Source organism: Lolium rigidum, chromosome 7 (assembly GCF_022539505.1).
Source record: "Lolium rigidum isolate FL_2022 chromosome 7, APGP_CSIRO_Lrig_0.1, whole genome shotgun sequence".
Taxonomy (NCBI): Eukaryota; Viridiplantae; Streptophyta; class Magnoliopsida; order Poales; family Poaceae; genus Lolium; species Lolium rigidum.
The window spans coordinates 331,407,698-331,429,569 of record NC_061514.1 but is presented as its reverse complement, the minus strand read 5'-3'; the positions used below and the strand labels follow the sequence as shown (position 1 = coordinate 331,429,569).

Genomic DNA, 21,872 nt, shown 5'->3' with positions numbered 1-21,872 from the left:
ACTTCCACCATGATACATGGCTTTAGTTAGCGGCCCAATGTTCTTCTCTAACATATGCATACTCAAACCATTTGATCGTGAAGTCCACTACTTCAGACAAGACGAACATGCATAGCATCTCACATGATATCCAACAAAGGTAAAGTTGATGGCGTCCCCAGAAAACATGGTTACCGCTCAACAAGCAACTTATAAGAATTAAGACACATAACTACATATTCATTACCACAATAGTTTTTAAGGCTATTTGTCCCATGAGCTATATATTGCAAAGGCGAATGATGGAATTTTAAAGGTAGCACTCAAGCAATTTACTTTGGAATGGCGGAGAAATACCATGTAGTAGGTAGGTATGGTGGACACGAATGGCATAGTGGTTGGCTCAAGGATTTTGGATGCATGAGAAGTATTCCCTCTCGATACAAGGTTTAGGCTAGCAAGGTTATTTGAAGCAAACTCAAGGATGAACCGGTGCAGCAAAACTCACATGAAAGACATATTGTAAACATTATAAGACTCTACACCGTCTTCCTTGTTGTTCAAAACTCAATACTAGAAATTATCTAGACCTTAGAGAGACCAAATATGCAAACCAAATTTTAGCAAGCTCTATGTATTTCTTCATTAATGGGTGCAAAGTATATGATGCAAGAGCTTAAACATGAGCACAACAATTGCCAAGTATCACATTATCCAAGACATTTTAGAATTACTACATGTAGCATTTCCCGATTCCAACCATATAACAATTTAACGAAGAAATTTCAACCTTCGCCTTGAACATTATGAGTAAAGCCTAAGGACATATTTGTCCATATGCAACAGCGGAGCGTGTCTCTCTCCCATACAAGTGAATGCTAGGATCCATTTTATTCAAACAAAAACAAAAACAAAACAAACCGACGCTCCAAGCAAAGTACATAAGATGTGACTGAATAAAAATATAGTTCCAGGGGAGGAACCTGATGATGTTGTCGATGAAGAAGGGGATGCCTTGGGCATCCCCAAGCTTAGACGCTTGAGTCTTATTAAAATATGCAGGGATGAACCACGGGGGCATCCCCAAGCTTAGAGCTTTCACTCCTCTTGATCATAGTATATCATACTCCTCTCTTGACCCTTGAAAACTTCCTTCACACCAAACTTCAGGCAAACTCATTAGAGGGTTAGTGCACAATTAAAAATTCACATATTCAGAGGTGACACAATCATTCTTAACACTTCTGGACATTGCACAAAGCTACTGGACATTAATGGATCAAAGAAATTCATCCAACATAGCAAATACGGCAATGCGAAATAAAAGGCAGAATCTGTCAAAAACAGAACAGTCCGTAAAGACGAACCTGAAAGGGGCACTAGACTTGCTCAAATGGAAAAACTCAAAACAAATGAAAGTTGCGTACATATCTGAGGATCACGCTCGTAAATTTGCAGATTTTTTCGAATTTTTTACAGAGACTTATGCCAGAATTCGTGACAGACAGCAATGCTGTTTCACGCGCAGCGATCCCAAATATAACATCAACTTTAGCATAGAAACTTTACTTGGCACAAAAACATGATAAGGAGAGGTTGCTACAGTAGTAAACAACTTCCAAGACTCAACAAAACAAAAATTTCTGTAGTAAAATAAACACATGGGTTATCTCCCAAGAAGTGCTTTTCTTTAACGCCTTTCGCCTAGGCGCGAAAGTGCAAATCAAGTAACATCAAGAGTAGAAGCATCAACATCATAACTTGTTCTAATAATAGAATCAAAAGGCAACTTCATTCTCTTTCTAGGGAAGTGTTCCATACCTTTCTTGAGAGGAAATTGATATCTAATATTACCTTCCTTCATATCAATAACAAGCACCAACGGTTCGAAGAAAAGGTCTTCCCAACACAATAGGACAAGATGCATTGCATTCGATATCCAAGACAACAAAATCAACGGGGACAAGGTTATTGTTAACCGTAATGCGCACATTATCAATCCTCCCCAAAGGTTTATTTTTAACATTATCGGCAAGATTAACATCCAAATAACAATTCTTCAATGGTGGCAAGTCAAGCATATCATAAATCTTTTTAGGCATAACAGAAATACTTGCACCAAGATCACATAAAGCATTACATTCAAAGTCATTGAATTTCATTTTAATGATGGGCTCCCAACCATCTTCTAACTTCCTAGGAATAGAAGCTTGAAGTTTTAGTTTCTCTGCCCGAGCTTTAATGAGAGCATTTGTAATGTGTTTTGTAAAGGCCAAATTTATAGCACTAGCATTAGGACTTTTAGCAAGTTTTTGTAAGAACTTTATAACTTCAGAGATGTGGCAATCATCAAAATCTAAATCATTATGAGCTACAGCAATGGAATCATTGTCACCAATATTTTGAAAAATTTCAGCAGTTTTATCAAAAACAGCAGTTTCAGGCAGTTTTGTACGCTTTGCACTAGGAGTAGAAACATTGCCAACACCAATTATTTTACCATTGATCGTAGGAGGTGCAGCAACATGTGAAGAATTAGCATTACTAGTGGTGGTAATAGTCCAAAATTTAGTCCTGCATAGAAGGTTTGGATAATCATCCAAGTAGTCAGTCCATGGGTTGGGCAATTCTTTACCAAAGATTTCATTCTCTCCCATGCTTGAGCAACATGTTCAGTATCTAATTGCTTAAAATTAATTATGCTACTTCTCAAAGATATAATTTTAGCGGGAGGATAATATCTACCAATAAAATCATCCTTACATTTAGTCCATGAATCAATACTATTCTTAGGCAAAGATAGCAACCAATCTTTAGCTCTTCCTCTTAATGAGAAAGGAAACAATTTCAATTTAATAATATCACCATCTACATCCTTATACTTTTGCATTTCACAAAGTTCAACAAAATTATTAAGATGGGCGAGCAAGCATCATCGGAACTAACACCAGAAAATTGCTCTCTCATAACAAGGTTCGAGTAAAGCAGTGTTTAATTTCAAAGAATTCTCGCTGTAGTAGCAGGGTGGAGCAATAGGTGTGCATAGGAAATCATTATTATTTGTGTTTGTGAAGTCACACAACTTAGTATTTTCAGGGGTATTCATTTTAGCAACAAGAAATAAAGCAAACTAGATAAAGTAAATGCAAGTAACTAATTTTTGTGTGTTTTTGATATAGAGAGCAAGACAGTAAATAAAGTAAAACTAGCAACTAATTTTTGTGTGTTTTGTTTAGGTGCAGCAAACAAAGTAGTAAATAAAATAAAGCAAGACAAAAACAAAGTAAAGAGATTGGGAAGTGGAGACTCCCCTTGCAAGCGTGTCTTGATCTCCCCGGCAACGGCGCCGAAAACAGGCTTGATGCGCGTAGATGTACACGTCTGTTGGGAACCCCAAGAGGAAGGTATGATGCGCACGGTGGCAAGTTTTCCCTCGTAAAGAAACCAAGGTTTAATCGAACCAGGAGGAGCCAAGAAGCACGTTGAAGGTTGATGGTGGCGAAATGTGATGCGGCGCAACACCAGGGATTCCGGCGCCAACGTGGAACCCGCACAACACAACCAAAGTACTTTGCCCCAACGAAACAGATGAGGTTGTCAATCTCACCGGCTTGCTGTAACAAAGGATTAACCGTATTGTGTGGAAGATGATTGTTTGCGAAGAAAACAAGTAAAGAACAATTGCAGTAGATTATATGCGATGTAAAGAATAGGACCGGGGTCCACAGTTCACTAGAGGTGTCTCTCCCATAAGATTAAAGCATGTTGGGTGAACAAATTACAGTCGGGCAATTGACAAATAGAGAGGGCATAACAATGCACATACATGATATGATAAATATAGTGAGATTTAATCAGGGCATTACGACAAAGTACATAGACCGCCATCCAAGCATGCATCTATGCCTAAAAAGTCCACCTTCGAAGTTATCATCCGAACCCCTTCCAGTATTAAGTTGCAAGCAACAGACAATTGCATTAAGTATGGTGCGTAATGTAATCAACAACTACATCCTTAGACATAGCATCAATGTTTTATCCCTAGTGGCAACAACACATCCACAACCTTAGAACTTTCCGTCACTCGTCCCAGCATTTAATGGAGGCATGAACCCACTATCGAGCATAAATACTCCCTCTTGGAGTTAAGAGCGTAAACTTGGCCAGAGCCTCTACTAATAACGGAGAGCATGCAAGATCATAAACAACACATAGGTAATAGATTGATAATCACCATAACATAGTATTCTCTATCCATCGGATCCCGACAAACACAACATATAGTATTACAGATAGATGATCTTGATCATGTTAGGCAGCTCACAAGATCCAACAATGAAGCACAATTAGGAGAAGACGACCATCTAGCTACCGCTATGGACCCATAGTCCAGGGGTGAACTACTCACTCATCACTCCGGAGGCGATCATGGCGATGAAGAGTCCTCCGGAGATGATTCCCCTCTCCGGCAGGGTGCCGGAGGCGATCTCCCGAATCCCCCGAGATGGGATTGGCGACGGCGGCGTCTCCGGAAGGTTTTCCGTATCGTGGCTCTCGGTACAGAGGGTTTCGCGACGAAGACTTTAAGTAGGCGGAAGGGCAACGCGGGGGGCCACACGAGGGCCCCACACACTAGGGCCGCGCGGGCCCAAGCCTGGCCGCGCCGCCCTAGTGTGGCGGCACCTCGTGGCCCCACTTCCTTTCCCCCTCGGTCTTCTGGAAGCTTCGTGCAAACATAGGACCCTGGGCGTTGATTTCGTCCAATTCCGAGAATATTTCCTTACTAGGATTTCTGAAACCAAAAACAGCAGAAAACAACAACTGGCTCTTCGGCATCTTGTTAATAGGTTAGTGCCGGAAAATGCGTAAATACGACATATAATGTGTATAAAACATGTAGATATCGTCAATAATGTAGCATGGAACATAAGAAATTATCGATATGTCGGAGATGTATCAAAGGGTCATCCACAAATGTTGCTCCAAGATCTTGCATTTGCACGGCGAGAGCGATAAGGCGCCGGTACATCTCTTCGGGTGATTCTCCTTCATTCATGACAAAGTTGTCCGCCATATTGTTCACTTCATCGAAACGAGAGCTTTGGATGCTCTCATTTCCGAGGAAGAGCTTGTCGAGTTTATTCCATGCTTCCTTGGCGGTCTTGAGCGAGCGGATATGAGTGCGGTCCTTGGGTGTGACGGCCATGTGAATCATGTTGATGGCGGTGGCGTTGAGTTGATCATCCACGACCTCTCTTCTTGTCAAGTTCTTTTGGTCTCTTGGTGAATAACCTTCCTCAATGATGCGCCAAAGTTTGGTAGACGCGCTGCGAACATGAGATTTCATCAAGAATTGCCAATTTTCAAAGGTATTGGAATCAAGTAGCGGTGGTGAGCCATGAGTCAAGATACGAGGCATGGGTATTGGGACATTTAGGGAGAAATCACTTGGTGGGGGAACCGTATGATAGCCTCCTAATTGTCCCTCAACCGGTGATTCATCCTTTCCTTTTGATGAAGTGCCAATGTCCTCAAGCTAGTTCCCCTTCTCGAGGTGGTTTTGTCGATTGCGCGACAAAATCAACAAGAGGAGGAGTGTTGACTTGTGGTGGAGGAACATCAACATTTACATTAGGATTTATAATGGGGGTTGATTTGGGAGCAATCAACTCCATCATCATAGCCTTCATTTGAGATACAATGGATGACTCCAATTTCTTGAGGTCATCCAAAGTAGCCGGAGTGCTATCGACAATTGATGGTGGAGGTGATTGCTCATCGGGAAGGAACCCATTCTCTCCATTCTCTTGTTCGGCCATTTCTTAGGCGGTAAAGCCCGAGCAAGAAAACCTTGCTCTGATACCAATTGAATGGATCGTAGCGAACAAGAGGGGGGTGGGGGGGGTGAATGGGCGCTACGTCAAGTTTTAGTCTTTTTCAATTTTTTAGTGCAACGGAAGATAAAGGTGATAGCTTTAGCAATGGGGGTGATCCTACAATGATCCTAGACAAGTACAACAAGCAAAGGAATCACACAAGATAGTAAGAGTAAGGAGCGGGACAACCGGAGGGCGCAGAGACGAGGCGAGGTTTGTTTTCGTAGTTCCTCCCACAAAAGGGAGTACGTCTGCGTTGAGGAGGTGCTAGCCTCACACAAGAGGCTAGACGGCCACACCACGAAGGAAGGCCTCACCTTCTTCCTCGGGAGAGCTCCACAAAGGTGCTCCCCCTTCTCGACTAAGGCACCGGTCGAGGCGGTGATTCCTTCACAAGGTTGGGGAGAGCTCCACACTACAAGGAGGCTCCCAACAACCCATGGGGGCTAGTACAACACCAAGCTAGCCTCCATGGATGCACTTCATCCAAGATTCCACTATAGGAACTTGTTGGCGTCAGAAACCCACCGGCGGGCAGCGACTGGCCAACACGGTAGAGCCGGGAACGACTAGGGCTGCGGCTGGCCCCAGTCCCTCAGAGCGACGGCCCGCAAAGCCTCCTGGTCGCGCGCCGATGCTGGGTCGCAAGGGCGTGCCACCTGACCTATACCTGGTCAGGAAGGTGTGGATGATGCCTCGCTTAGTTTCCTGCAGGGCACACACGCACGCGTTAAATACGAGCCTCGATCGGCTCTCAGGTTGTCCTGTGAATCGGCTCAGGGAGCCGATTCACCCATGATTCGTCCAAGGTGGCCGAATATATGGTGGTCCTGCTTGATCAATGTAAAGCGTATGAGATCCACGACGATCTAGGGTTTTCACCGCATAATCGGATCATCCTACTCACGATTGGGCCTCGCGCTCACGCACGGTAAACGTAAGCCAGCCCTAGACAAGGCCTAAAAACCAACACTAGGTTGATCCTCGGAACGTCCCTGTCTAGGGGCAGCAAACTACACCCCGCATGCCGCTGGATCCTCCAACCCTTTGTAAGGCCTAACTATTGCAGATATTAAACTAATCCTTGATGAATCAAGGATCGACCATAACGGATCAGATCTACTAAATAAAGACCAAGCGGGGTGCCGCCCCTGCACCCATGATGAGGCACAAGGACGGCTAGACGCGCAAGGGTTGCACTACGCGAGCATATGATGCTAAGAACGATGCTAACCCTAACGCGTCTACGATAACTACGTTGCTCGCCATCAAAAGCGCTTCGATGACGAGCAACGCATGAACAACTAGGCAGGCTTGTGCTGCCTAGATCGCGAGATGCGATCTAGGCAGCATGATGCTTACCGGAGGAACCCTCGAGACGAAGGAGTTGGCGATGCGCCGAGATTGGTTTGTGTTGAACGTTGGTTGTTGTTTATTCCATAAACCCTAGATACATATTTATAGTCCAGGGGACTTTCTAATGTGGGCGTGCACCAAACCGTGCACGGGTAAAACTCTAACTTCTAAACTAAGATGCGATCTAATATGTTACAGATACATGGGCAGTTTAGCCCAACTTGGTATAAAAGGCCGATTCACGTATTTCTTCCATGTACAATCTTCACGTCCATCTTGATCGCGGCCCACCTCTGGCTTGGTCAGATTCTGGTGATAACACATGCCCCCCTGGTTTTGGAAATGACATTTCCAAAATCATTACGCTTTTCCTTCGCCGGGTCATGTCGTGGCAGAGCAGAACCGCCACAGCATTTTTCATGATGACGTCTTGACTTCTCAGCTTCTCTGCACGACTTGACGGTTCTGGCACCACGTCTTCGGGAACTGCTTAGGCATTAAACCGTAAATTCCCCCTTTTATTTGGCCACTTCCTGTAGCTTCCTCCTTCATCCCCTTTCGCACTAGCACTTCCCAAAAGCCCTCCTCTGCCGCCATGTCTTCCTCTTCTTCCTCTTCATCGGGTCTCTCTACTCAGTCCTCCCCCTTCCGCGAGCCAACGCCGGAGTGGGACCCGGTGGAGGCCCATGCGGCCAACACCCGCCGCGCCATCGAGGCCGGGGACGACCCGAGCCACAACTTCTCCATTTGGTCAGAGGACGACCAGTCCCTGACCGATGGGGAGAGCGACCTCTGCTTCCTCGCCAATGAGGAAGCGGTGGAGGAAAGCGACGACGACCACCTTTCCTGGGACGGGGCCCCTCCTCCGAGGAGGCGGAAGAGAAGGAGGAGGAGGAAGAAGATGACAGCTCGTCCGACGAGCCACCGGCCAAGCGCCACCGCCCCGGCCCGGCAATCTCAGCGACTTCGACGCCGACGATGACGCCGACGAGGTGGATGAGGACAACGAAGGTCCCGCCGATGGCCGCCACAGCAGCGATGATGAGCCGGCCGGGAACAGCGCCGACGACAGTGATGAAGACGACGATGAGGGCAGTAGCGGCCCCTAGATAGGGTAGAGCTAGGAGTAGTAGATGGGGCAATGTTCCCCCTAGCAATGCCTTTTGAGAGCAATCGGCTCTTTATGTAAGAAATCCTTGTTTATCAATGAAGAATTCCCCAATTTGATCTTACTGATTTCCTTGGTGACAATTTAGCCGATTGCCCTTCGTGCTGAATCTACCGATTGTCGATTCGGTCGATGCTCAATGAGCCGATGGCAGAACATCGGTCTCTTTCTTGATAATTCTTGAGATAAATCCATCCGGATCTCCAAACCCTTGGTCAAACAGGGTCAAGCCACAATCGTGCAAACCCCAGAACTTGGAAATGCAGATTCAACTGAATGGGATATTAGACTTAGCGGCAAACTCCAACAATAATGTCCAGCTTCCTCATTATCTTTAAATTTCAGACATTCTTCTGCCGCATTATCCTCTCCAGATTCCGCTCACTCAGCTCCGGCAGTTTCCTTCTGCAATAATTCACCATTTTTCAACGAGCTGTGACGAAGAGTGAGCCGATTTCGACAAAATCCGCTACACCTCGAGGGCGAGCTGCCCCCCGAGCCTCAGCCAAGGCGAGGATAACAAACGGACCAGCCTAATGGACCATCACCAGCTTCCCAACTGTGGTGCCGCATCAGCCGATTCCAACAAATCGGTTTCCCAGACCATCGACATTTTAGGGCTGGCTCGATCACATCCAAGAGAGCTATCCTGCAGGGCCACCAGCCGATCACTTTTCTTCCGTTGGCAGTCGACACGGTGGATGACTACCCACATCTCCATGGACAAGGCTGACTTGCATGCCAACATTCCTCCGGTAGTACTCGCTGAACCGGCAACCCGGCAACTTTGCGCACTTGTACTAAGGTCGATGACCGTGCATCGGCTCTACATCTCGAAACACCTCAAAAGGGATCATTAAACCTGATCATGAGTCTAACCAGCCCATCTACCAGGCTGGCAATCTGGCTTCAGGCAGGTGTCCATGACAGAGCCCTGGGCTTGTCGCCGAATCGACTGGCATGCTGAAAACTGATAATTTTGCAATATCAGCCCCGTTCTTCAGCCCCGTTCTGCATGTTGTGATGCAGAGCCAACCGATTCCAACAGAATCGGCTTCCTGTAGCAAAGGATCCTTCGGGGTAAGCTGCCCCCCGAGCTTCAGCAGCTCACATCTTGCACCTGGCTGATCAGATCGGCTCATCGTCTTTGGCAGGCTGAGGCAACTCCCGGTGGGGATGTTTTTGAACTTCTGATGCCCTCCAAACTCTGGACGTAACACCCCCGGAAGTGATAGCTACCAAGTCCCCACCTTGGTCAAAACATTACAACCGATTGCTTCGTCATCGGCTGTCCCCCTGGTCTTAGGCTGAACTCGAAGACTTGCCACCGAGAATTAGGGGTCCTCGAAGAGAAGATCCACTTCCTGCTCCATTGATCCACTTCCTGGTCTTAGGCTGAAGTCGATGTCTGCACGTCGGCTGTGCTTAAAATTTTTCGATTTTTTTTTTTTTTTTTTTTTACGGCCGATTTATGCGTCGGCCCCCATACTTTAATACCCATTACCAAAGGATGAGACGCTTCTACTGCATATCCTCGTGTATCATCCATCTAGGTGCCCCCGAGCCGATTCCGTCAAGAGAATTGATGGTATCGGCTTTTCGAGTAGTCCCTGTTGGGTCAAACGTTGAGCCCAGGCAAAAACGGATGGTGATGGTAATTTCGGCCGATTGCTGGAATCGGCCTCCACGTTGCTTGCTCGGTGAAGGTTTTGTAATGTTCCTTCACAAATTTTGGAGGCCGATCACAGGGATCAGCCTCGCCATCTCTGTTCATCGATGTTGTTCTTGCTACACGGTCAGTCCGGTGGATAAAACCAGCCTCACCCCGTTCTTTGTTACATCGATGCGTTCGCAGTCGTCCAGATTGATGCCCGAGAGCGGCTCTTGGCCTGATGTCTCCCAAATGTCCATGCCGGCCGTCGAAATCTCAGCTGAATCATCTGCGTGGACGACTTCCACTTCATCTCCATCCCACTCGTATTAGGCATTGATGCATCGTGGATGGAATGCAACAGCTTGGCGTGGATCCAATCTCTTCCCAGCGAGTACGGCATAGGTACTCTTGCTCTGTCGACGATAAAGAACGTCGTAGGGACAGTTTTCCTTCCTACGGTCAGATCCACATTCAGAACACCTTGCGCGTCAGATGCTTGGCCGTTGAAATCGCTCAGTGTTACGTTGGTTTTGATCAAATCCGAGCTGGAGCGTCCCAACCGCCGTAGCATGGAGTATGGCATAATGTTGACCGCCGCTCCGGTGTCGACTAACATCTTATTGACAAGCTGCCCATTGATGTAACCTCGCAAATACAGGGCCTTTAGATGCCTGTAACTCCTTTCTCGCGGCTTCTCGAAGATGACCGGCCGTGGGCCGCAGATCCGGCTTGTGCCACAGGTGCTTCATATAACCTTGGAGCGCTAAATTCCGCAGAAGGATAAAAACCATGTTGGTCCCAGCCGATGTTTCATCATCGGCTTTCCTTTGCCTAGGGCGCCACTCTTTCCTTTGTGGCGGACCCTCTTCATCCAGGGTTCGCTGAATTTTGGCGGCCGAGTCAGGCCGCGCCTTCCTCAACGCGTGCAGATATACCCTTTCGGCTTCTTCCAACGCACGTAATCGCTGAACCCTTCGTTTCTGGGAGCGGCTGAGCCCGTCAGGACACCATCTTGGCCGATGATACTTGTCGTCTTCATCACCGTCCTCTAGTTCCTCGTGATCCTTTTCCCCGAACGGACTCGGTACGCTCGCTCCAAGGCGGGAGAGGTCCCAGACGCTCGAACACGGATACGTTGGCTGTCTCCTTCTTCTTCTGGTTGCATTCTGGGCAGTTGCCGATTGTTGGCAATCGGCTCATTCCTGAATCCCAGCAGTGTTTGAAGAAGGGACAGTTCCAGTGCTCGTCCATGTTGTATTGCTCTTCTGACCTCCCCCTGGCGCGCCGTTCATACCCGTCGTTGTTCCGACGATACCTCCCGTCTGCATCAGACCGATGATCTCTTTGATCGCCTCCGCCGTAGCGGTGGCGTCGGTCGTATGGCTGATCGTATTTGCTGAGGAGATGCACGGATAATGAGCGCGGATACCGCATGCTTCTCACCTCCTCCTCGGCCAGGTACCGTTTATCGTCGTCTTGAGGCCGGTCACGTAGAACGGCCTCGTCCTTCTCTTTGCCACGAGCGTGGCTGCTCTCTGCTTTGTCTACGCCATGGCGAATCACGAACCCTGCCATATTGGCATCGAACGAGAACCCTGGTTCCCTTCTGGAGTGGCTGAGGTCGACCGTATCGTCGCCCGGCAAAGGACGTGTGCCTCCGTCGAGCCTGATGCCGTGTGAACGGGTCTTCCCATAGGAGCCGATGAGTTCGGTTCCGATGACCGCCTTGGCCTTGTTATGCTTCTTCGTGGGCTCGCCAGTGAGCTCCTCGTATGTGACCGGAGTTTCTTCCGCCATCTTGGATGTAGATGGCGATGCGGTGGATGTCGTGGATGTTGAAGATTGTCCCACCGGGCGTGCCAGAATGTGTTGGCGTCAGAAACCCACCGGCGGGCAGCGACTGGCCAACACGGTAGAGCCGGGAACGACTAGGGCTGCGGCTGGCCCCGGTCCCTCGAGCGACGGCCCGCAAAGCCTCCCGGTCGCGCGCCGATGCCGGGTCGCAAGGGCGTGCCACCGACCTATACCTGGTCGGGAAGGTGTGGATGATGCCTCGCTTAGTTTCCTGCAGGGCACACACGCACGCGTTAAATACGAGCCTCGATCGGCTCTCAGGTTGTCCTCGTGAATCGGCTCGTGGAGCCGATTCACCCATGATTCGTCCAAGGTGGCCGAATATATGGTGGTCCTGCTTGATCAATGTAAAGCGTATGAGATCCACGACGATCTAGGGTTTTCACCGCATAATCGGATCATCCTACTCACGATTGGGCCTCGCGCTCACGCACGGTAAACGTAAGCCAGCCCTAGACAAGGCCTAAAACCAACACTAGGTTGATCCTCGGAACGTCCTGTCTAGGGGCAGCAAACTACACCCCGCATGCCGCTGGATCCTCCAACCCTTTGTAAGGCCTAACTATTGCAGATATTAAACTAATCCTTGATGAATCAAGGATCGACCATAACGGATCAGATCTACTAAATAAAGACCAAGCGGGGTGCCGCCCCGCACCCATGATGAGGCACAAGGACGGCTAGACGCGCAAGGGTTGCACTACGCGAGCATATGATGCTAAGAACGATGCTAACCCTAACGCGTCTACGATAACTACGTTGCTCGCCATCAAAAGCGCTTCGATACGAGCAACGCATGAACAACTAGGCGAGGCTTGTGCTGCCTAGATCGCGAGATGCGATCTAGGCAGCATGATGCTTACCGGAGGAACCCTCGAGACGAAGGAGTTGGCGATGCGCCGAGATTGGTTTGTGTTGAACGTTGGTTGTTGTTTATTCCATAAACCCTAGATACATATTTATAGTCCAGGGGACTTTCTAATGTGGGCGTGCACCAAACCGTGCACGGGTAAAACTCTAACTTCTAAACTAAGATGCGATCTAATATGTTACAGATACATGGGCAGTTTAGCCCAACTTGGTATAAAAGGCCGATTCACGTATTTCTTCCATGTACAATCTTCACGTCCATCTTGATCGCGGCCCACCTCTGGCTTGGTCAGATTCTGGTGATAACAGAACTCTACCACCAAGATCCACTAAGGACTACCACGAATTGGTGAAATTTCTCTCGGTAGAACGATAGATCGGGGTCTCCTCCACCACTCCTCAAAGTATCAGCAAGATTGATTGGGTAGGGAGGGAGATCCTCTAAGTTTGAGCTCAGCAACAATGGAGGAGAGGGAGAGAGAAGAGCTAAAAACGAGCTGGGGAAGAAGGGGCCTTTTTATAGGTCCCTCCAAATCCAACCGTTATGTGCTGTTTTTGCCTAAGTGGTACTACCGCTTTGGGAAGCGGTACTACCGCTCTGAGTTCGAAATTCCCCAGATCTGGTCCATTTGGACGCAGAGCGGTACTACCGCTAGAGGTACCGCAATGGGGTCCAAACCTTACTGGATCCAAGGCGGTACCAGAGCGGTACCGAAGCGGTACTGCCGTAACTTAGTTACGGTACCTGGGCGGTACCATGGGCGGTACTACCGCACGTGAGCGGTACTACCGCTCCAGGTACCGCAGAGGTACCACAACTCGTACTGGGGGACAAATCAGCTCAGAACTCAGAGCGGTACCGTGGGGCGGTACCTATAGGGGTAGCGGTACTACCGCTACAGGTACCGGTAGTACCGGCCTGGCTAAATCAGCTTTTTCCTCTTTTCCTCTCCTACCATGTTACGCCGCGACACACACACACAAAACCAGAAAGCCTAAGAACTACGCTTCGGTCTTCTGATCATAATGTGTCCGGCGAGGGCACCGTACACCTTGCAAACCTATCAATGACAAACTTTGTGCACGGTTAGAATTGTTCGAGTGTTGTCAACAAACACACAAAACAAGGGATTTAGATCTTGCTCTTACAACTTCTGTATTGAGTGCTGTCCTCAGAGCCAAGAGGTGTACCATCTGTCAGAGACAACTGCTCAGATGAAGACAAAGGAGTAGGTGCTGACTTGCAATCCTGCATATTAACTCTGTCCAATAAATCTGTAGCATATTTCTCCTGTGTAAGAAGTAACCCATTGTGTATCTTCTTTACTTCAATACCAAGAAAATAGTGTAAGTCGCCCAAGTCTTTTATAGCAAAATTGGCTTTTAAGTCTTGAAGAAGAGCATTGATGGCATGATCAGAGGAACCAGTGACTATCATGTCATCAACATAAATTAGAACAAATATAATGATACCTGACTTGTTGAGAAAAAATAATGAGGTGTCAGCCCTTGATGGTTTGAATCCAAACTCACATAACTTGGAGCTAAGCCTAGAGTACCATGCTCGAGGAGCCTGCTTAAGTCCATACAAAGCTTTATCCAGCTTGCAAACATAATGCAGAGCGTGAGAACTTTCAAAACCAGGGGGTTGTCTCATATAAACCTCCTCTTCCAGAACACCATGTAAGAACGCGTTCTTAACATCTAGCTGCCGTAGGCTCCAGCCACGAGAAACAGAGAGAGACAACACAATTCTGATAGTGGCAATCTTTACTACAGGGCTGAAAGTATCTTCATAATCAATGCCATACCTTTGCTTGAACCCTTTTGCAACTAGTCGAGCCTTATATCTATCAACAGAACCATCTGACTTCTTCTTGATACGGTACACCCATTTGCAATCAATTAAATTTCTGTTTTTGTTTGGGGGAACAAGGTGCCAAGTTTTGTTCTCCATAAGAGCATTATATTCCTCCTTCATAGCTTGACACCAATTTGAATCACTCAAGGCTTCTGTGAGAGTATGTGGTTCACCTGTGGAAGAAAACATACCATATCTAATTGTACCATCAGTATATTTATTTGGACAACGTATACCTTGCTGTAACCGAGTGCGAACTCCAGGGAGTGATGATGATGGCGGAACAATATTTGCAGTGGCAGAATCGCTTGTACTTTCAGAATTTTTGGAATTTTTAGGTTGTGACACATATTCACCCTCACCCCCACCATTCGAAGAAGATCCACTAGGGGACAGGGAGACAGAGCCCTGCTCGTCCTGCCCAGCACCGGCACGTGGCGGCGAGGAGTTGGCTGCATGCACTCGGTCCCCGCCGGGCGTGTGGCCGGCACGCGCCTGAGCGTGGCGCGGCGGAGTGCGACGCGGGGATGGCGGGATCCGCCTCGGGGCGAGCGGAGGACCTGGTAGGCGAATCTTCCTCGGGCTGACGCGCTTCAGGATCGCTGCGGCCAGGGGAATGTTCTCTCAGATCCTCCTTGTGCTCCGCGCCATTTTCGTCCGTTTCTGAGGCTGATTCAGCATCATTGTATGCACAGTTTTCACTGTATCTTCCTGTTCCACATTAGTAACATAAGCAATAGGCACAATATGATCATTGCAATTATGAGCACTCTCATGGGAATTATAGGAAGATGGAAGGAGCAATAATTCTTTCTTAAGAAGTGCACCGGCATTTGGATGTAAAGAAGCAAAAGGGAAGATATTTTCATCAAACACAACATCACGAGAGATATAGATGCGGCCTGTAGATATATCTAAACACTTGACACCTTTATGTAGAGGACTATACCCAAGAAACACAAACCGTTTGGAACGAAAAGCAAGTTTCCGTTTGTTGTAGGGGCGGAGGTTAGGCCAACAAGCAGAACCAAAAGTCCGAAGAGCATCATAATTTGGTGTGATATGAAGTAAACGTTCAGTGGGCGTTTCAAAATCAAGAACCTTGCTAGGGAGAAGATTTATGAGAAAGGTAGCTGTGATAAAAGCTTCATCCCAGAACTTGAGAGGCATAGAGGCATTGGCAAGCAAGGCAAGACCAACTTCAACTATATGACGGTGTTTTCTTTCAGCTGAACCATTTTATTGGTGAGCATGAGGGCATGATACATGATGGGTAATGCCTACTTTTTGAAAGAATCCATTCAATTTATCATACTCTCCGCCCCAATCAGTTTGCATAGTAACAATTTTTCTATCAAACTTGCGTTCAACATATTGTTGATAATTAAGAAAAGCTTGATAGACATCAGATTGCTTTTTGAGCAAATAAATCCAGGTGAATTTACTAAAATCATCGATAAAGCTTACATAGTATGCATGTTTTCCCACAGAGAGAGGAGCAGGACCCCATACATCAGAGAACACTTGCTCCAAGGGAGCAGTAGAGACACTAGAGGATATGGGGTATGGCAACTGATGGCTCTTGGCCAACTGACAAGAGCCACACATATATGGAGTACTCTCTGTAGTGTAAGCTATTTTATTTCTTCTAAGAACTTGCTGAACCACAAACGAAGATGGATGTCCTAAGTGGCGATGCCATGTAGAGGATGATGGCTTTATTGAGATAAAGGCATGCTTGGCAGTCTCATGAAACATGGGCACCAAGGGATAGAGACCGCCACAACATGGTCCTCTAAACAGAACTCTTCGGGTTGCTTGGTCCTTGATTAAGAAGAAGAAAGGATGAAACTCAATAAAGACATGATTATCAAGTGTAAAGCGATGAACTGACAAAAGATTTTTGGAAGCACTAGGAACATGGAGAATATTTTTAAGATCAAAGGAACCATGAGGAGTGTGCAAAATTGAATTACCAATGTGACTAATGTTGATACCTGTACCTTCAGCAGTGCGAACACTGTCTTGTCCATGATACTTATTGGCGACGAGGAGTTTATTCAGCTCGCCAGTGATATGATCTGTTGCCCCTGTGTCAGTGTACCAGTTTGTATCAACACCATATGAGGCAAGATTTGCACCCTTCTCATGATCATCCTTGTTCTTCTTGTCATCTGAGTAGCGCCACCAACACTTGCTAGCGGGGTGACCATGCTTGGTACATATCTGGCAATCAGTGTCGACATAGGGAGTAGGAGTGCGGTCAAAGCGGCGGCCATATTGTCAGACCGCCGGCCATCATCTCGGCGTCTATCACGACGGTCATCACGACGATCATGCGGGCGCTCATCACGGCGCCATTGGCCACGATCATCATCTCTGTCTCGATAGTTGCCACTTCCACCACCACGATAAGGGACATAGTCAGGGGACCGGCCACGTGGAGGAGTGTGACCGCGGGGTGGCGGAGTGCGGCCTCGTGGACGATGCTGCTGCTCACGACCACGACGAGCAAGGTTTGCCGAGGAGACGAACTCCCCATTCTCTTCAACTCCATTGCATTGACAGAGGTAATGAGTGCATTGTATTTAGTTTTGTCAAGACCATGCAGCAGATAACCAAGCATCTCATCATCTCCAACAGGCTTAACAAAAGCAGACAGTTCTGAGGCAAACCCTTTCATCTTGGTGTAATAAGAATCGGCTGTCATGGAGAGCTTCTTCGTGTCATTCAGTTTCTCACGGAGGTGCTGAGCTTTGGTGCGCGAGGCTGTCTTGAACATGGAGTTGATGGCAGACCAGGCCTCGGCTGTGGAGCTTACATCAAGGAGATGAGAGAGAATATCAGGTGAGAGTGTATTGAGAAGAAACCTCAGGACTTGCTGATCACGAGCAAGCCATGCAACATAGGCAGGATTCTCAACAATGATCTTCTTCTTCTCAGCATCCTCCACTTCAACGTTCTTGGCCGGGGCAGCTTCAGTACCATCGAGCAATGCCATCACGTTGGCACCGCGGAAAGCATGTAAGACAAGGGCTTTCCATAGGAGGAAATTCCCCCGCGTGAGCTGTTGCGCTGGCGGGGCACCGAGAGCTGCAGCAAGGCCGGAGCTTGAGGTCGACGAGGATGCCATGGCGATCTAGGGTTTGGTAGTATGGTGGGGGTTTTGGTGGCTGTTTGGTGGCTAAGGGTTTTTGAGGTTGTTGTTGGTTGTAGGGTTGTAGCCGGCGACGACAGAAGATCGGCGCGGTGGTGTTTTGTTTTGTTTTCTGGTTGTCTGGCGGCGGCGGCAGGAGATCGGGTGATCTGCGGCGGCGGCGGCGTCTGTTTTCTTGGATGTGAGGCGGCGGCGGTAGATGATCAGGAGATCTGCAGCGGTGGCAGTTTTTCTTGGCGGCAGCGGCGGCTGACGGACAGCGGCGGCGGTGGCGGCAGCTAGGTTGTCGAGGAAGACGGCGGCTCTGATACCATACTAGCAAATAGATCGGAATGCCTTGGGTCGTCTCCAGGCGGTTTCGTGTTATTTATATGTGCCACAATATGGCTGAGTTTATACAGGGAAGGACTCCAAATACAAACCGTATAGGAGAAGAATACATGAAATAAGGAAACCTATTACATATTCTAACAAGCTGATTCTTGAATTTTGCCACAGGAACCACGGCCCGTGGTGATCGAGAACCTTGAAGTCGCACCCAATCTAACCGCTCTGTCGGTTGATATTGCTTCCAACAAGTGGATCGCGGTGCGAGCAGAGTTCAAGCTGAGCCTGAACGGGTACTTGGCAGATCTGAGGTACTCCCCGGTCCGCTCGCTTGTAGACGTCATAGCTTTCAACAATGCAAATCCTGCCCAGGTAAGTTTACAAACCCGACTGAATCCAACCTTTCATCTCTTCACTTCTAAATTTAGGTTCAAACATTACAGAATCTGCATTTATTCTCTACTACTTACTCTCTTTAAATTTGATTAAAACTTCTAAACATGTTGTGCAGGAGAGGCTGAAAGATTTCGGGCAGGCCAATCTTATCGCGGCAGAAAACACATATGGTGAAGGATCCATGGAGAGAGCCGGGATTCAACGGCTGAAGCCAAATGCCACGAATAAAATACATGTAAACCGGTACGGAAAACACCAAGACACCAGGCGATCACGTGGCGGCTCTAAAACCCATCTAGGGTTTCGTCCCTCTCGCCAGCGACGCTGCCGGTCCGCTCCGCCTCTGGTGGCCTTGGGGCCTTGGAGGTGTGGCGGACCGCGGCCTCTTGTCGGCGGGAAGGTTTCAGTTCTTCGTTTAGTCAGTTTTGAGTGTCTTGTTCGGGACGGTGAGGCGGTGGCTACATCCTGATGTCAGAATAATGTCCTCCCCGTCCTATCCTTGCTCCGGTGGTGCATCTAGCGCCGGCGGAGGGCGTGTGTCCGGGGATCTCCCATGATCCGGTCGATTTTCGTGTTCGATGGTGTGGTTTCAGGCCAGTCTCTTCCGATCTACGGTTATCATCATTGGCGATGGTTCCTGCTCTGGTGCGCTGGTCCTTTTGGGCCTTAGCACGACGACTTCCCGTCTGTCTACTACAACAAGCTCTACTACGACAAGCTTTGCCTGGCTCCGGTGATGGAGGGGTGAGGACGGCGGCGCGCCTTCGGCTCGTGCTAGTGTCTGTAGTCGTCGCTAGGTGGTCCAATGATCTATTTGTAATTTTTATTACTTTTAGATATCTTTGTACTACTGTTGATGATTATTAATAGATCGGTGGAATTTTCGCAAAAAAAAAAAAAAAAAAAAACTGGCGGGCTAGAGAGGCTGATGAAGGAGCAGCAGCTGGACACGATCGTGACGCCCGACAGCAGAGCCTCCAGCGCTAGCCTGTTGGCCTCCGGCATCGTGGTGCCTGCAGGGTATGACGAGCAGGGGTCCCCTTCGGCCTATGCTTTGGCGGGCTGCAGGGGTACGAGCCGAGGCTGATAGAGTTGGCACCGATGTTCAAGCCCTAGCTAGAGCGCACAATCAAACTAGAGTTTAACGTCACTTCTTCCTTCAGTAGTGAACGCCCTGCTTCCCAAAGCAAAGAAGCCACACGCAGGTTTTCGTTATATTCTCTGTAAAAGGATATAAACATGGAAGCGCTACCTCTTGGGCCAATAACTGTTAAACAGAGCATGAATTCGACCATCATATATATACACCAATACACCATAGTGTAAAATAGTAACGTAGATGAGTACTACTACTGAATATCATCGCCAGACCCATAATGACCAAACAAACTTGATACCTATGGACGATTAGCATCTACTAGTAAGGCAGAAAGATGCACGCCTATAAAAGCTTACATTGCTATTGACGATTAGTCTCTACCAATAGCAAAAGAAGCAAGTCTGCTTAAACTTCCTCTATCCTCTGATGTTGGGATAAGTCACAACCATCAGCAAAATTGGTACTGTAGTTGCTTCTTGTCTTCTTAGCTTTGTCTGCAAATGCCCCCCCCCCCCCACCCCCAACTTTGATCAGATAATAACCACATAAAAGAATACTATCTTGTCAACATTAGCATCCAATGTTATTATCTCAAGTACTGTGAAGCTACTGTCAAACTAAAGTTTTTTTTTGACCAACTGTCAAACTAAAGGTTGTGATGTTCGTTTTCAAGCAACCGAAGTAACTTGCATCTTGTGAGGCATTATAGAATTCACGTCTTCCTTGTCCTTTCAAAAGGTCCACTTCTTTTTAGTACATTATTATGAAAGCAACTAATACAACAGGGCAGAATTGCAAGAGTTGAAAAAGAAAACTAGGCCATTGCAAGAACTTGAAAACTTTCACTGGTTTAAATGTTGAAATTCTTAACCAACAGAGTTTTACTTTTTAAAAGAGGTTGATTACAACAGTTGATGCGGCAAACATGTTCTGTACATCTCACAAGTTGCACAGATACAACGATGAAAGGGACAATGGAATTTACAAAATTAATACTGTATTACTTTCTCTCATATAAGTACACTAGAACATAAAAACGCGCGTTGCTGCGCCCATCCATTTTAACAAATAATTAAAAATGTTGTAATAAATATAAACGTCAAATACCTCAAAATAATTGGTTTTCATCAAAGAAATACTACACTACTAAGTACAAATTCGTAGGAACCTATCTACCGTTGTCATTGTAGTACAATAGTTGTTCTGATAGGGACCATGGTGAGCAACAAAAGCAAAAAAAAAAAAAGAGAACAAGTCATCTCAGGGACTTTTACGGTTTTACCATCATTCCACATGCCACACCCGGCTCATTGTTACTGTACTACCGCTATGGATGGCGACCAGGCCCTCTCATCAGCTTGATCGCATAGCTGGTGATTTGCTCGACACAGTACATCTATTTATTTTAGGCTCGTTCTGAAGTTTTCTCGGCCAAATTTTGCACTTTGATGATAATGCACTGAGTTGTTGCTGTTGTCTCTGACAGTTTCCTCTTCAATATCTTCGGTACAGTGCATGATGCACTTCTGCAAACGGGTACATGAACTCTTTGGGCACCATAACCATATCAATGGTATCCACCAAAAATAGAATTCGGTAAAAAAATAGTACTTAACTTTATTGAAGGGGTAGCGCAAATTCAGTGTAACAAGGAAAAAAGTTAATAAAGGTTCTTCCAACTTTTGACACAACAAAAGGCAATACAGGAAAAACACAACCTATTCGAAGGAGGTTTATATGATACACCGTTTTGATTGGATCGGTTGATAATCTCCTTTTGGGAAAACTTGTTTCAAGTTCTGGAACTTCTTTATTACTTGTACTACCAGATCAGGACCTAGTTTCATTTCCTTGAGAACAAATTACAGGGTACAGGATGAGAGGTGGTTGCCCCAAAGCATCATTTGTGCTTTCTGATCGCTGTTCTTGAACCCATGTGACCAGAGGGCTATGTCCTTTATGATCCTAGTGATGATAAGATCATATGGAATGGTTTGCTGCCTAAAAATCAGAACGTTTGGGGCGTCACAAATTATCCACATGATTGAGGTCATTGTGAAAGGGGCAGATGTCATTATGGAGCGAGGCATGTCGACTGGTGGACCTTGTTGCTTACTGAACCATAGATCATAGTAAATTCTCGCCTGACCCAGTCAATCGATTAGTCTGGTTTCAACGTTGTGCTGTTTTAGAACAAGAAAATATCAAATACAAAACATACATAAGATTTGCCTTAGATAAATGTACAATGCCCATGTAATGTCAACTACTGGGC

The 21,872-nt window shown here is 47.1% G+C and overlaps 1 pseudogene; it reads left to right on the top strand.

Annotated features, from left to right (window-relative positions):
* LOC124673434 overlaps positions 1–19,614 on the top strand; it is a 45,165-nt pseudogene extending 25,551 nt beyond the window's left edge.
* The last annotated feature ends 2,258 nt before the right edge of the window (positions 19,615–21,872 follow it).